This window comes from Amblyomma maculatum, chromosome 5 (assembly GCF_055883805.1).
Source record: "Amblyomma maculatum isolate TAMU_Amacu chromosome 5, ASM5588380v1, whole genome shotgun sequence".
NCBI classification, from domain to species: Eukaryota; Metazoa; Arthropoda; class Arachnida; order Ixodida; family Ixodidae; genus Amblyomma; species Amblyomma maculatum.
Genome location: NC_139348.1, coordinates 31,387,046 through 31,399,165, shown reverse-complemented (window position 1 = coordinate 31,399,165; position 12,120 = coordinate 31,387,046). Strand labels below are relative to the sequence as shown.

The 12,120-nt window shown below is 47.3% G+C and overlaps 1 pseudogene; it reads right to left on the bottom strand.

The window, feature by feature from the left end:
• Window positions 1-9,607: 9,607 nt before the first annotated feature.
• On the bottom strand, window positions 9,608-11,555 carry LOC146187956 (protein max pseudogene; annotated as a pseudogene).
• Window positions 11,556-12,120: the final 565 nt, after the last annotated feature.

Sequence of the window (12,120 nt, the reverse complement as noted above, 5' to 3'; positions counted from 1 at the left end):
GATGGCCTACCGCGCCGTTTTCTTTCTTGGGAGCCCCTGATTAGAGCTTCTGCTACCTGCATTCTGAAGTCTAACAGGTGAAGCACCTGAATCTTCATGTAGCCTACTTCTTTGATGTCTAATTCAGCCAGCTGTTAACCAAGGCGAGATCCGTGAAATGAAAAATGGCTTTCACAGACCATCTCTTAGTTTTCATTCGTATGCGATACAGGCTGATGAAAAAGCCGGACAGTTCTACTCCTCTTTTGTGACTGTTGTGGAAACGGACGCTTGCAAGCCTTTCAACTTCAACGTATTTTTTCTGTTTCTTGTCGTAGCGCTTGGTAGAGTCCACGGGCTCAGCTCCACAACATGAAGACAGCAGGGTAACTGATCGCGTGTCCATCCATTTCACCACAACCAGCCTTCCGTCAGCGCTCACCTTCTTATGACTTGATCCTCGTCCTTCAGAAACTCTATTGGATTGGAGAGTTGTCTTGACTCTGTCATCCCAGTGCCGTGGCCGAACATTCCCTGCTCTAGAAGGCGCTCGATTAGTGGCACGGACGTAAAAAATCTATCAAAACACAAAACGTAATCATCCCCTCGAGGCATTGTGTCTGCAAGTCGCATGACACTCCCTCCCCCAATTCCAAGACATTTGTGCTCAGAGGGAATTGGTGTTGTGGCACCTTGATAGATTTCAAAGTCCAGTACCCTACCGAGAGAGTCAGCAAGGACGAAGTTCTTGAGTCCTGTCGGGTTTGGCTTTCCTCGAACGTACTGACGCAGTTGTGTTCGGCCTGTAAATGGAATCATTTGTTCATCCACACAGGCTGCATTAGACCAGGAAAAATTTCAGGCAGCCTTTCCTCACACGGTCTAGAAGGGCCTGAACCTTCCAGCAACGGTTGTTTTCATCATAGTCCGTATCGTTGTTGCAGACGTGCAAAGCGTTTCTCAGGCGCAAGAATCAATCTCTTGGCATGGCATCCACAATTAATGACACACGAGTTGCTGCTGCCCAATACATGCGGGCCTGAGGGAACTTCATGTTGCCCATCGCGATGTGCATGCCAAACAGAGCTTTGGTTTCTTTGGCTATCATACATAGAGAGGTTCCATTCGTCTGAACCCAGTACAAATTCCTTCAGGTCGCTAAAAACCCCCAGACGTCGTCTTCAAAATAATCTTTAAAGTACGTCAAAGGCGTCTGGGGTTCTTGAGAGGATTGTACAGGGGCAGTTCTTTGAATGCCAATTGGCGCTGAAAACGCTTGTGCCGTCCACGACTGTGTTACTTTCTGGCGTGAACGTTGCGGTAGAGATCTTTTGGAAAACTTTTCGTTTTCGTCGTTTTCATCTTCACCGGAAGAGTCGTCGTGCTTTCCTCGCTGTGAACAACAGACTCTGGCTCTAATTTTTCCGCTTCATCGCCAGAGTCCGAATCGACATCAAGGTCCGACTGGTCCCCAAACAAAAGTTCCTGAATTTCTTCATTAGTTAGCGTCTTTTCTACAAATAAAACAACCAAATGGAGCTCAAAATCTACTCACTTACACAACAAATCTATGTAGGATGCTTCTGCCACGACAGCAAGAGATATATTATTTTGCCGCCAAAATACACTGAAAATTATGCATTACCTGCTTGCGCGGGAAATCGAAAAATACGCGCCAATTGAATCCTGCTGACAATACACTGGACATAAAAACATTATCGCGTAACCTAAAAACTACTAAAAACTAAGGCAAACATTTAACCACATTGCTTCAAATAGAGTTTAATTAGCTCGCACGAATTTATTTGTTTGAATTGCATGAAGAGAAAAGATTAAAAAAATACTTATGAGCAGGTTGCACGCGGCGATTTGCTCGCGGAGGACGCCGTTGCTCTGTGTTGCCCTCCTAACAATATGCGGCAGAAAGAGGAACTATCTTCATCGAGATATTCCTTGTTTCTACCCTGAAGCCGTGGCAAAGGTTTCAGTTTCGATTTAGGCTTTGTTCGCTTTTTTCAAAGTTTTTTTTTGTATGTCCAGTGTACTAGTCGCTGGGTCGGAAAGGGCTATAGTGGCGGCGCAGCAACCACAGATCTCCATGAAGAAAGTTATAAAATTTTCGTAAAGACAGGTGTTCGACAAAGAAACACGATCTCCCCAGTGCTACTAACAGCTTGCTTAGATGGAGTTTTCAAGGGGTTGGATTGGGAACAACAGTTAGGGATAATTGTTAATTGAGGCTCTTTCAGCAATCTGAGTTAGTTGATGACATTGCCTTGTTGAGTAGCTTAGGTGAAGAATTACAAAGAACGATTATTGACATAGGCGAAACAAAACTGTAGGGCTAAAATTATTATGCAGGAGACTAAAGTACAACAATCTCGGAAAGGAAATTTTTTGCAACAGGTAGCAAGACACTGGAAGTGGTGAGGGAATATGTCTGCTTAGGATAAGTAATGTCAGCAGATCTGGATTATGAAAGGGAAAAAGGAAGAATCGGACTGGGCTAAAATGCATTCAGCAGCAACTATCAAATGATGAATGGAGGTTACCTATGTCCCTCAAGAGGAAATTATACGGAACCTGCTGTCTTACCAGTACTTGCCTATGGGGCAGAAATGTGGAGGTTAACGAAAAGTTCAAATTAAATTGAGGACCCCACACATCCATGGAACGAAAAATGGTAGGCGTAATAAGAAACGTGCCGAATGGACAAGGGAATGGTCACTGATTTGTGTCTGACCATGGCAATGACAATGGCATATCCTGTAATGCAAAGTCAAGATAACCAGTGTGCCATCCATAATACATTGTATTCCAAGGGAAGGCAAGCATAGCAAAGGGCAGCAGAAAGGTGGGCAGATGAGAACAGAAAGTTTGTGGGGTAAACTGGATACCAGTAGCACAGGAATGGGCAACTTGGAGGCTTATGGGTGAGGCCTTCTTTACCCTGCAGTGGGTGTAGTGAGGCTGGTGGTGGTGATAACGTCACAAACCTTGTGCATACTGGAAACCAGTGTAACCTTCGGACGGCAATCTGTGCCTTATTTGGTATACAGCACAGGCAGGGAGGACCTTCCGGTGATTTCTGCCTAAGCGTCCCCAAAGCCAGTGTGCCTGTGTAGCGGTACCTCCTGTTGACAAGAGAATGAGCAATATTATTTTTTTTCACCATAGCAAAACAAAAGTCTGGTTTGGGGCTTTTACCATTGAGTTACTCATGTTTCTGGCATTCTGTCAGATTGTATGCTGCAAAATGCAATTCTGTGGCTTGATTTGGTTTGTAGGGTTTAACATCTATAAGCGGCCCACGCTAAGACAGATGCGGCAATGAAGGTCCTGGGGATTTTGACCACCTGAGGTTCTTTCACGTGCACTGACATCGCACAGCACACAGGCCCTTTGCTTTTCGCCTCCATCAAAAAGCAGACTACCGCCGCCGGGGTTCGTTGCCACATCCCTAGGCTCAGCAGTTAAAGCCCCCTAACCCTTCAGCCACGGCGGCAGGACGAGTGCAATTCTCACCGTGGATTTATTCTTCCTGGCAGCATTGTGAACTCTGAATTTCGCTGCAGGTAACTGAGAGAAAATGTGAGGTAAGAAAAGTAATGCCTCAAGGCAATGCAGTTTTTGCCAGACAGAACATGGCAGTCATCTTGCACTTTGTGTATTAGTGTTGTGTCTGAGATAAATGTGGATGCCGCCATCATCAGCACAGAAAGAAGTTTAGTGTGTGCAGGTGGAGTCATTCTGATTAAAGAACCAAAGAACACTAGGTCTGTTCCTGTCAATTCAGATGTTTCCCCGGAATATGCCAAACTGACATTTTGGCGCTGAGGAAGGCTACGGTCTGTAGGCACACTCAGTAGCAGCGCAACAAACGTGAGCATAGCAACCCAACTAAGCGACTTCTCAAGGCAGATGGAGGAGTTCAAAAGTTTAACTGGTGCATCTCGGACGACATGGTAGTGCTGGTTCAAGTTTTTTTTTTTTCAAGTGCAGTGGCATGACTGACCCAGTCAAGCAACATGTATACCTTCTTACGTTATGTGGAGCTGAGACTTATAATTTCATTTCTGCACTTCTGCAGCCAAAAATGCCAGACCAAGTAAACTGTGTCAATGTCACACAGGCACTGAAGATGCACTTTGGCCTTCACCTATACGACATTTAGCCATGCTATGTTTCAACATCGACGCCAACTGCCTGGTGAATTTATTACACAACTGCACTACGCAATTTAGCTTCGAGTTGTTTTGTCAACAGCAACGGCAGTAACCACGCAATGCACTACGTCTACAGCTACTACTGCTACAACTACTGTAATGAACTTTTCCTTGTTACAGGCAGATGCAATGCTGCTTGACAGGTTTGTGTCTGGCCTAGGTGACGAGAACCTCCAGGATTAGCTCTTTGCACAGCATGACGTGACGGGCTTCAAGGCTCTTGACTTCGCCATTCGTGTAAAAACTGCCATACAGTAGACGCGAAGGATGAGGACCAAGCATTTGAACTTCAACAAAGCAGCAACCAGCACAGGCATCAGAAGTAATGGCAAGAATAACAAGAAGCAAGCACAACACTGTTCGCACTGTGGTGATGCCCACAGTACAAAATCATGCAGGTTCAAGAGAGCAAGATGCCATTACTGCTAAAATTCGAAGTCACCCTGAGAAAGCCAGCATTTCGAAGCAGAGAACAACTAGAAAAGTCTATCAGTAAATAAACTACTTGGGGACACGTCAAGGACCTCAGCCAGCAAAGAATGTCAAACACGAAGCTTCAACGCTTCATGGTTTGCACTTTGTTGGATCTACACATTGCAAAAAACTGTGTTTCTCGCTTTTCATGGCAAGCATGTGACTTCTGAAGTGAACTCAGTGTCTTCTTGCATAATGATCAATAGTGACACGTTTTGATCCATTTGGACCGCAGACCAACCCAAGTTGGCAAACGATGACATGCTCTTGCACACCTGGTTTGGACAGGCACTGCAAGTAGTGGAAACAGCAACAGTTACTGTCTGCTAAAGACATGGAACATGCAAGCTTCCGCTGTTAGTGGTTAATGGTTCAGGAGACTTCTTCATGATGAATGGCATTCAATACATAACCCCACATCCATACCAACCCCGTTACTAATGGACAAGCTGAATGGGGTGTGGGGAAAGTGAAGAAACCTATGATATGACATTCACAAGTACCAGGGAACATTGTAGTGGCAGCACTGCACAGTCCATTAAACAACAGGCATCAGTGCGGTAAATGTTGTTTAGCTGTGAAATGCCAACACAATTGGACCACATAGTAACCACACCGGAGTCGCCTGGCATTGAAGAGAATTTGCACAAGAACTGCCAAATGGGTGCAGGAGGAAGGAAATGTCAGATAATTCCTCCTAGGAGTGAAATGGATGTCTTGAATTATAGTGAAGCTGTTGGACCGACATTCTTAGCTGGTTCAGTGCTCTGGAAAGGTTGTGCGGCATCATCTGGGCCAGATAAGGAAAGACGAAAGACGAGGAACAATAGCAACCCTTGCATGAAGAATTGAGCACAATGAATGTGCTGTTGCTTCCAACACATCAGGGGAACAAGTACCACGCAGATCGAAGCGTACAAGGTGACCATCACAGAAATATGAAGTTACTATCCTAGAGGGGAGAGATATTGTGTCTTATATCAAGGTAGGCGACGCCAACATCAGTGCAGCACAAAGATGTTTAGCGTGTGACCTATGTGTGAAGCAGGAACGTGCATAGAGTTGCTCTGCTTGAAGGAGTAATAAACGTTATGTCCATTCCTGTCACGGCTATGTTTGCCGACAACATATGCCACACTGACAGAACTTATGACCAACGCGTAGAGGCAGCAGTGAAATTGTTTTCGGTGGCAAATGTTCGCACTTGCCAGCAATAGCAAGTGTTCCAAGCCTACTATGTGATGTTTGGTTTGGTTTTGTGGGGTTTAAAGTCCCAAAGCGACTCAGGCTATGAGAGACGCCGTTGTGGAGGACTCCGGAAATTTCGACCACCTAGGGTTCTTTAACGTGCACTGACATCGCACAGCACACGGGTGCCTTGCCTTTCGCCTCCATTGAAAAGCGGCCGCCGAGGCCAGGATTCGATCCCGCGTCCTTGGAAACAGTAGTCAAGCGCCGTAACGACTGCGCCACCCCGGCGGGGGTACTATATGATGTAATCTTTTAGTCAACTTCATTTGTTAACTTTAAAATTTCCACCGCTTACTCCCGCTGTGGAAGTTTCCTGAGGTTGTTACACTCGGAGGAATATTTTTTTTTTCAGTGAACCTTTTTTAGTGTGCTTCAGCACATGTCAGTTCAGTTCAGGCGTTCAGTCGTGTCCGACTCTTCGTGACCCTATGGACCATGTCACGCCACGCTTTCCGGTCTCTCACTATCTTCTTAACATCACATTGCTTCATCTGCAATGCCTCGAGAATGCCATCTAACCATCGCGTTCGCTGCCTACCCCTTCATGGATCACTGCCTTGTCGTGGCGGAGGGGCTTGCGAAACTCGATGAAGTCGTGAGCTCTGCTGTGTAGGGCCACCCAAGATAGACAGGTCACGGCAGAGAGTTCTGACAAAATGTGATTCACTGGAGAAGGTAATGGCAACCCACTCCAGTATTTCCTGCCAAGAAAACCCTATGGCCAGTCAGCACATGTAAGATGCATCAAACCATTTGAGAGAGTTTACTGTGCATCTACACAGATCCAAATTGTATGTACCATGCTCTGCTCTGAGCATCCACAGATCAGTGGATGGGGTGATGAAGGTTGCAATGAATTCAAATTGTGTCTTGTACACTATAGCACATTGTCACCTATTGAAAGTTGGCAAAAAAACTGAAAACAGTAGCAATAAAACAGCGCTAGATGTTGACCATAGGGGGGACGGTTACCTTGCCATGTGAATTTCACTCTAAAAAGGCTTCTTTGAAATAAAGTACTATCTGTACCTATTTTATTGTGTCTTATGACCATTCATATGTAATCGTCTGTTCGAGTTCTGCAGCTGTTGAGATGCATACCCAACTAATAAAACAAGCAAAATGTGTGAACAGCAACTTTTTTTTGCGATTACCTCAAAACTGTGTGCATGCTCTTCAACCCGTGATCGCATGTTCAAATGATACATGTTACATTTCCTTGTTTACTGATACGTGGAATAAGGCGAACCTGTAACCTGCATAGTAAAACGTCGCGCTGATGCGCACCTGCTGCGGATAAAAGCATAAAACTAACGATGCTGTGTTGGCGCTAACGTGCCGCGATGTCGACACTCACTGACACACAGCGCGAACACAGACGCCTTTTTTTTTGCGTTTTCCTATGGGACAGTGTCGATGATCGCAAGAAGGTAACACCGGAGTTCTAGATCTTTTTTATATCAGCTTTTTCCGTACAGCGTTTCCCGCGTTAGAAAACGAAAAACGGGCAGTCGCTTTTTCACGCTGCCGCCCCTTGAGCACGGTTTGTGGCCTCGACGGGCTTCTCATGGTCAATGAGCAATTCAAGTGCCACGGTCAGTACCACTTCTTCGAGGCAGAGCGTAAAAAAATGGGGGTGCTCCGTAATGCATCCAGATGGCTGCTTCCTCGTGGCCGCCGGGATCTCGCGGCAACAGATGCTCTCAGGGCCGACGGCATCGGCACGCACCGCCCGCAACTGCACTTGTTCGAATCTATCGGTTAGCGATTGCACTTTTCTTCAATGTCTGAAAGTAGGCTAGGCTACAAGGCTTGAACATCACATACCAATACGTCCTCCCGAGACGGTCGGGTTCGGGAGGCTGACGATCGGGGCTTCTGCAAGGCGAAATGATGCCGCGGCCTCTCGGCACGACTGCTGCTGACCCGACGCCGGCCACGTCTTCGCCTTCGCAGTTGTCGTCGTCGTTGTCGTCCGAACCTTCCCGATCTCGAGCCCGTAAAAGTCATAGGCATAAGGCTCAAGACTCAAGCGCCGACTCCTTTGTAAAGCCCGGCTCACACTAGCGGGAAACTTCCCGCAGCGGCGCAACGTTCATGGCGCCGCTGCGTCGCAGCTCGTCGAAAGGACGCTCACACTACGCCCGTTTTCCCGCTGCGTTTGTCGTGGAATTTTGAGGAGGCGAAGGCGAGCGGAGCGAGAAAGAGTAGTCACGTGACAAGAGAGAAGGAAAAGCACGCGCTTTTCTCGTCCACAAGTGAGCAGGCTACTCAAGCGACACCGGCGATGCTCCCGTCGCCCGCGCAGCAGCCGCCGGGAGTCATTGAACATGGACTGACGTCGCGGTCTGCGCTCTCTACTTCCGGGCAAACGCAGAGCCTGACGTCGCGGTCTGCGCTCTCTACTTCCGGGCAAACGCAGAGCCGCCCGACTGCCAGGCGATGGACGAACGTTTGCAAACCTATAAAGAAATAATCGAAAATTATAGATTAGAAAGACGTCCGATGCCGCCACCGGATCCTAGCTTAAATAATAGAGGCCATAGCCTGGCGGCGATTACAAGCTGGAAATTTCCCGAACCCTGTCTGGTTGTTTCACACCCAGATAGAGGAGAGAAAAAACGATAAATGTAAAGCCTGCGAAGCGAGGGGGACCCTCGACCATATAATTTGGGAATGCCCTAAGTCTCCGGGTGCTAGGGACAACATTAAAAGTAGAGAAGCCTGGGTAACCCTGCTGCGAAGCGACGTCACCGCTGACCAGCAGAAAGCCGTCCGCCTGGCGGCTGAGGCCGCGAATAACCAATGTATATTCGCCAGTCCTTAGTCGCGGAGGTTCCAGCCCCCGTTCCTCAGGCCTGCGTGCCAGGAGCGGAGAGTAGGGGGCCTCCTAAATCGGTGGAAATTAAAGTTTTAATCAATCAATCAATCCGCTCCGATTGGCTACTCCGTTCTGCGGGACGGGAAAAATAGCTCCCGACCCCATAGCTGCGCGGAACGTCAAACAAGTCAGACGCGGGAAAAAAACCGGCTTCTGCGTTAAGCGGCGCGTGGAGGACGTCCAGCGTTGCGCGTTTTCCCGCTAATGTGAGCGTGCCTTAAAAGGTTACGCTGGAACTCGGGGAGGTGGGCCATTTTTTATGAAACCGTATATTGCCGTAGAGCACGATTAGAACCCCTAGAAATGCGCCGAGCTTGGTCAACTAGGGCTCAACAGGCTTCGAAAACAGGAGCTTCTCATTGATGTAGCGCTATGAAGATCCGTTGAGTTGAGGAGGACGCGCACTAGGAAACTGAAATTCTGTTTTTGTTGCTATTAAATCAACGCGGGTGATAAAGTGAATTGAGATATATTATATGATGAAGGATAAGGATTTCATTTACACGAGCCATGCAAAATTTCGGGAAAACGTTTCAAGACCCCTTTAAGGTGTATTTTGTTCCACGTTCATTAAATACGCTTTATATACGGTAGTATATAATAAATAAAAAGAGGGAAGGGATAGGCGTTAACGACAAACGGGTTCAGGATGACTATTCTTAACAGCACCAGACAAAACGCGCCTTATCAACAACGTGCAAAGACCTAAAGAAATCATCCATATTGTCACGCGGTGGTAGCAGTGGTGGTAATGTCGTCAGCAGAAAATGAGCAGACGATCTTCAAGTAAACGAACTGTTTAATGGGCTGACTTGCACCCGCAAAAGAACAACTACTCGGCGGCGGCGATAGCAACAATCGTGATCAGTGGGCGTTCATCTCCGAATGCTGTCACAACGGCAAACGCTCAAATTAAAGGCGGCGAGTAAATATCTAGATAAAGCAGCAAACGGTGACTAGCACAACCTAGAATATTCCAGAAATATACGCCAGTGGCCGGAATCTTCAACACGCATCTCGGCGAATCTTGTGCGACAAATAATGTGATAAAGCTGCGTCTCGCAACAACGTGTATGAACAAACAGAGAATAAGGAATTGACATGCGCTCCAGAATCACAGTGATTAGACCGCATGCCGGCGGCTGCGGAAAAATAAGAAATAAGGATTTGAATGGTTTGCGGCATTACTCCCCCTTTAAGAAGGCATCGACTCAATTCTCCCAAAATAAACATAGAAAGGTTGTCCACGTGTCAAAAGACTACAACACTCAAAGGGTGAGCCAGAATCACAGACACCTTACTCCCTGAGTAGTTCGCAAGCATCTCAACAGCAGCACGACACATCAAAGCTGCAACCACAAGAAGCGAGAGGAGCAAAGGTAAGTAGCCAAAATCAAATACACAGAGATAAAGACAGCACGCGCACAAACTTGCGCCACCGCCCGTTTAACCTTTATGTCTCAGAATTTGGCTCACGCTGCATCTCTCGCTTATGGAAAAACGACATGTCCATCTGCGTGCTCTGCCTCATCTGCACCAGGGATCGTGACAGCTATCCAGGGGACGTTTCTGGTGCACCGCTTAGCCCAGAATATCCGCACCGGAGGATGAGAGATCAATTTACAGGCCCTCTCCCATTCACTTCACAGTGTCACAAAAAAGACCAGGAAATTCCTCACACCATCTTCGAGCTGACCACAAACATATTTCTAGTACGCTAGGGCACGAGTTAGGCTGAGCCCACTGTCATTTGAGCAGCAGCGGAAGGTAGGCGCTAGGCCACCAAAATATCGTACCTGTCTGCTCATAAAGCTACACATATGAAAAATCATACAGCATGGATACGATAGGGACCAAGGGAGCCAGGAAAAAAAGGTGGAAAGATATAAATAACATCTAAAAACATTGACAAAACTCCTCCAAAGGCGTCCACGCACATACAGAATGCCAACTCGGCACCCAGTCTTCGAGAAGGCGAGGAACTAGACAGTTCAAAATAAAAAAGGACAGAAGGATGCGGGCAAGCGCGAGGGTCTTCGGCTCCACATCATCGCAGTTGCATCCAGGACAGAGCTTGTTGCTCGAAGCTTGCCGAGTGCAAAAGAGCCAACTCCGAAGGAACAGTACTGGATTCCTCTAGAGGTCCATGGGTGTACAGCCGGGACTGGACGTCTTTTTCCAGGTAGCCCCTGGAAGAGTTGTCGGTATCTTCGGAGCCCTTGGAGCCAGAACCCCGGTGAGAAGCCGGTACGGAGTCAACCTTGATGTTCATGGCGTCGAGCACCGAACCGGTCGAGTGGCCACCGTCAATGGTCATTCTGTGTTTCTCCAGCGCAAGAATTTGTTCCTCGAGAAGCTTGTTCTGCTGCCTCAGGTCCTCAATATCCTGCTGATGTGCAGCGTTCCTAAGCCCCGTGGCCTGGATGTAGTTGGTAGCCTTCTTCAGGATCTGAAGCCGCGATGACTCCTCGCCATGTAGAGTCGGCACGGCGTCACGTAGACTGGTGAAGCCTAACTTCATGTCGTCCCTTCGCTTCTTCTCCAGAGCATTGCGGTGAGCCCTCTTGTCAGCGAAGCTTTCCACTTCCACGTCGAGTTCTTGATCGCTCATTCTTGTAGCTGACGAGAGCCAGGCAGCGGGAAGACAGTTTCCGCGGTCGCAGAGTGTTGGCTCCTTTTTTACAACGCACCACCTTTACAACTGAATACTGTCACATCGATAAACGTCCAATTTAAAGGCGGCGAAGAAACGCTAGATAAAGCCACAAACGGTGACAATCTAGGTCATATCAGAAACATACGCAAGTAGACAGAATATTCGAGACACACCTCGGCGCATCTTGCGCGAAAAATTAACTGAGAAAGCAGCGTATCGCGACAACGAGCATGAATAATGTAATGAATTTATTCGCGCTCCAGAGTAAGAGTGATAAGGCCGCATGCAGGCGGCTGAAAAAAGAGCAAGTGAAGAGTTGATTTGTTTGCGTTAATATACTTAAAACGTTTACTCTATTGCTTAAAATATAGTGGTTGTTTTCTGTCTTCGCCGATTGTCCCCTAGTGAAACAAAGACCTTGCTATTGCTTAGAAGAGGTACCTTGTTACGCATGTCATGATGCTTTGCTTATCTTGATATTTTTTGTCTATGATAATACTTTCTGGGCCTCATTCTGAAAAGCTAAAAGGTGCGCACTGTTGAATACCGCATTTCTGCGTCTTTGCCGTGTACATCACATCACGCGCGGTCGCATCGTTGCTTCTCGGTACAAAAAGACGGTTCATTCTGTCTTCAACTGGCTCACGGTCGTC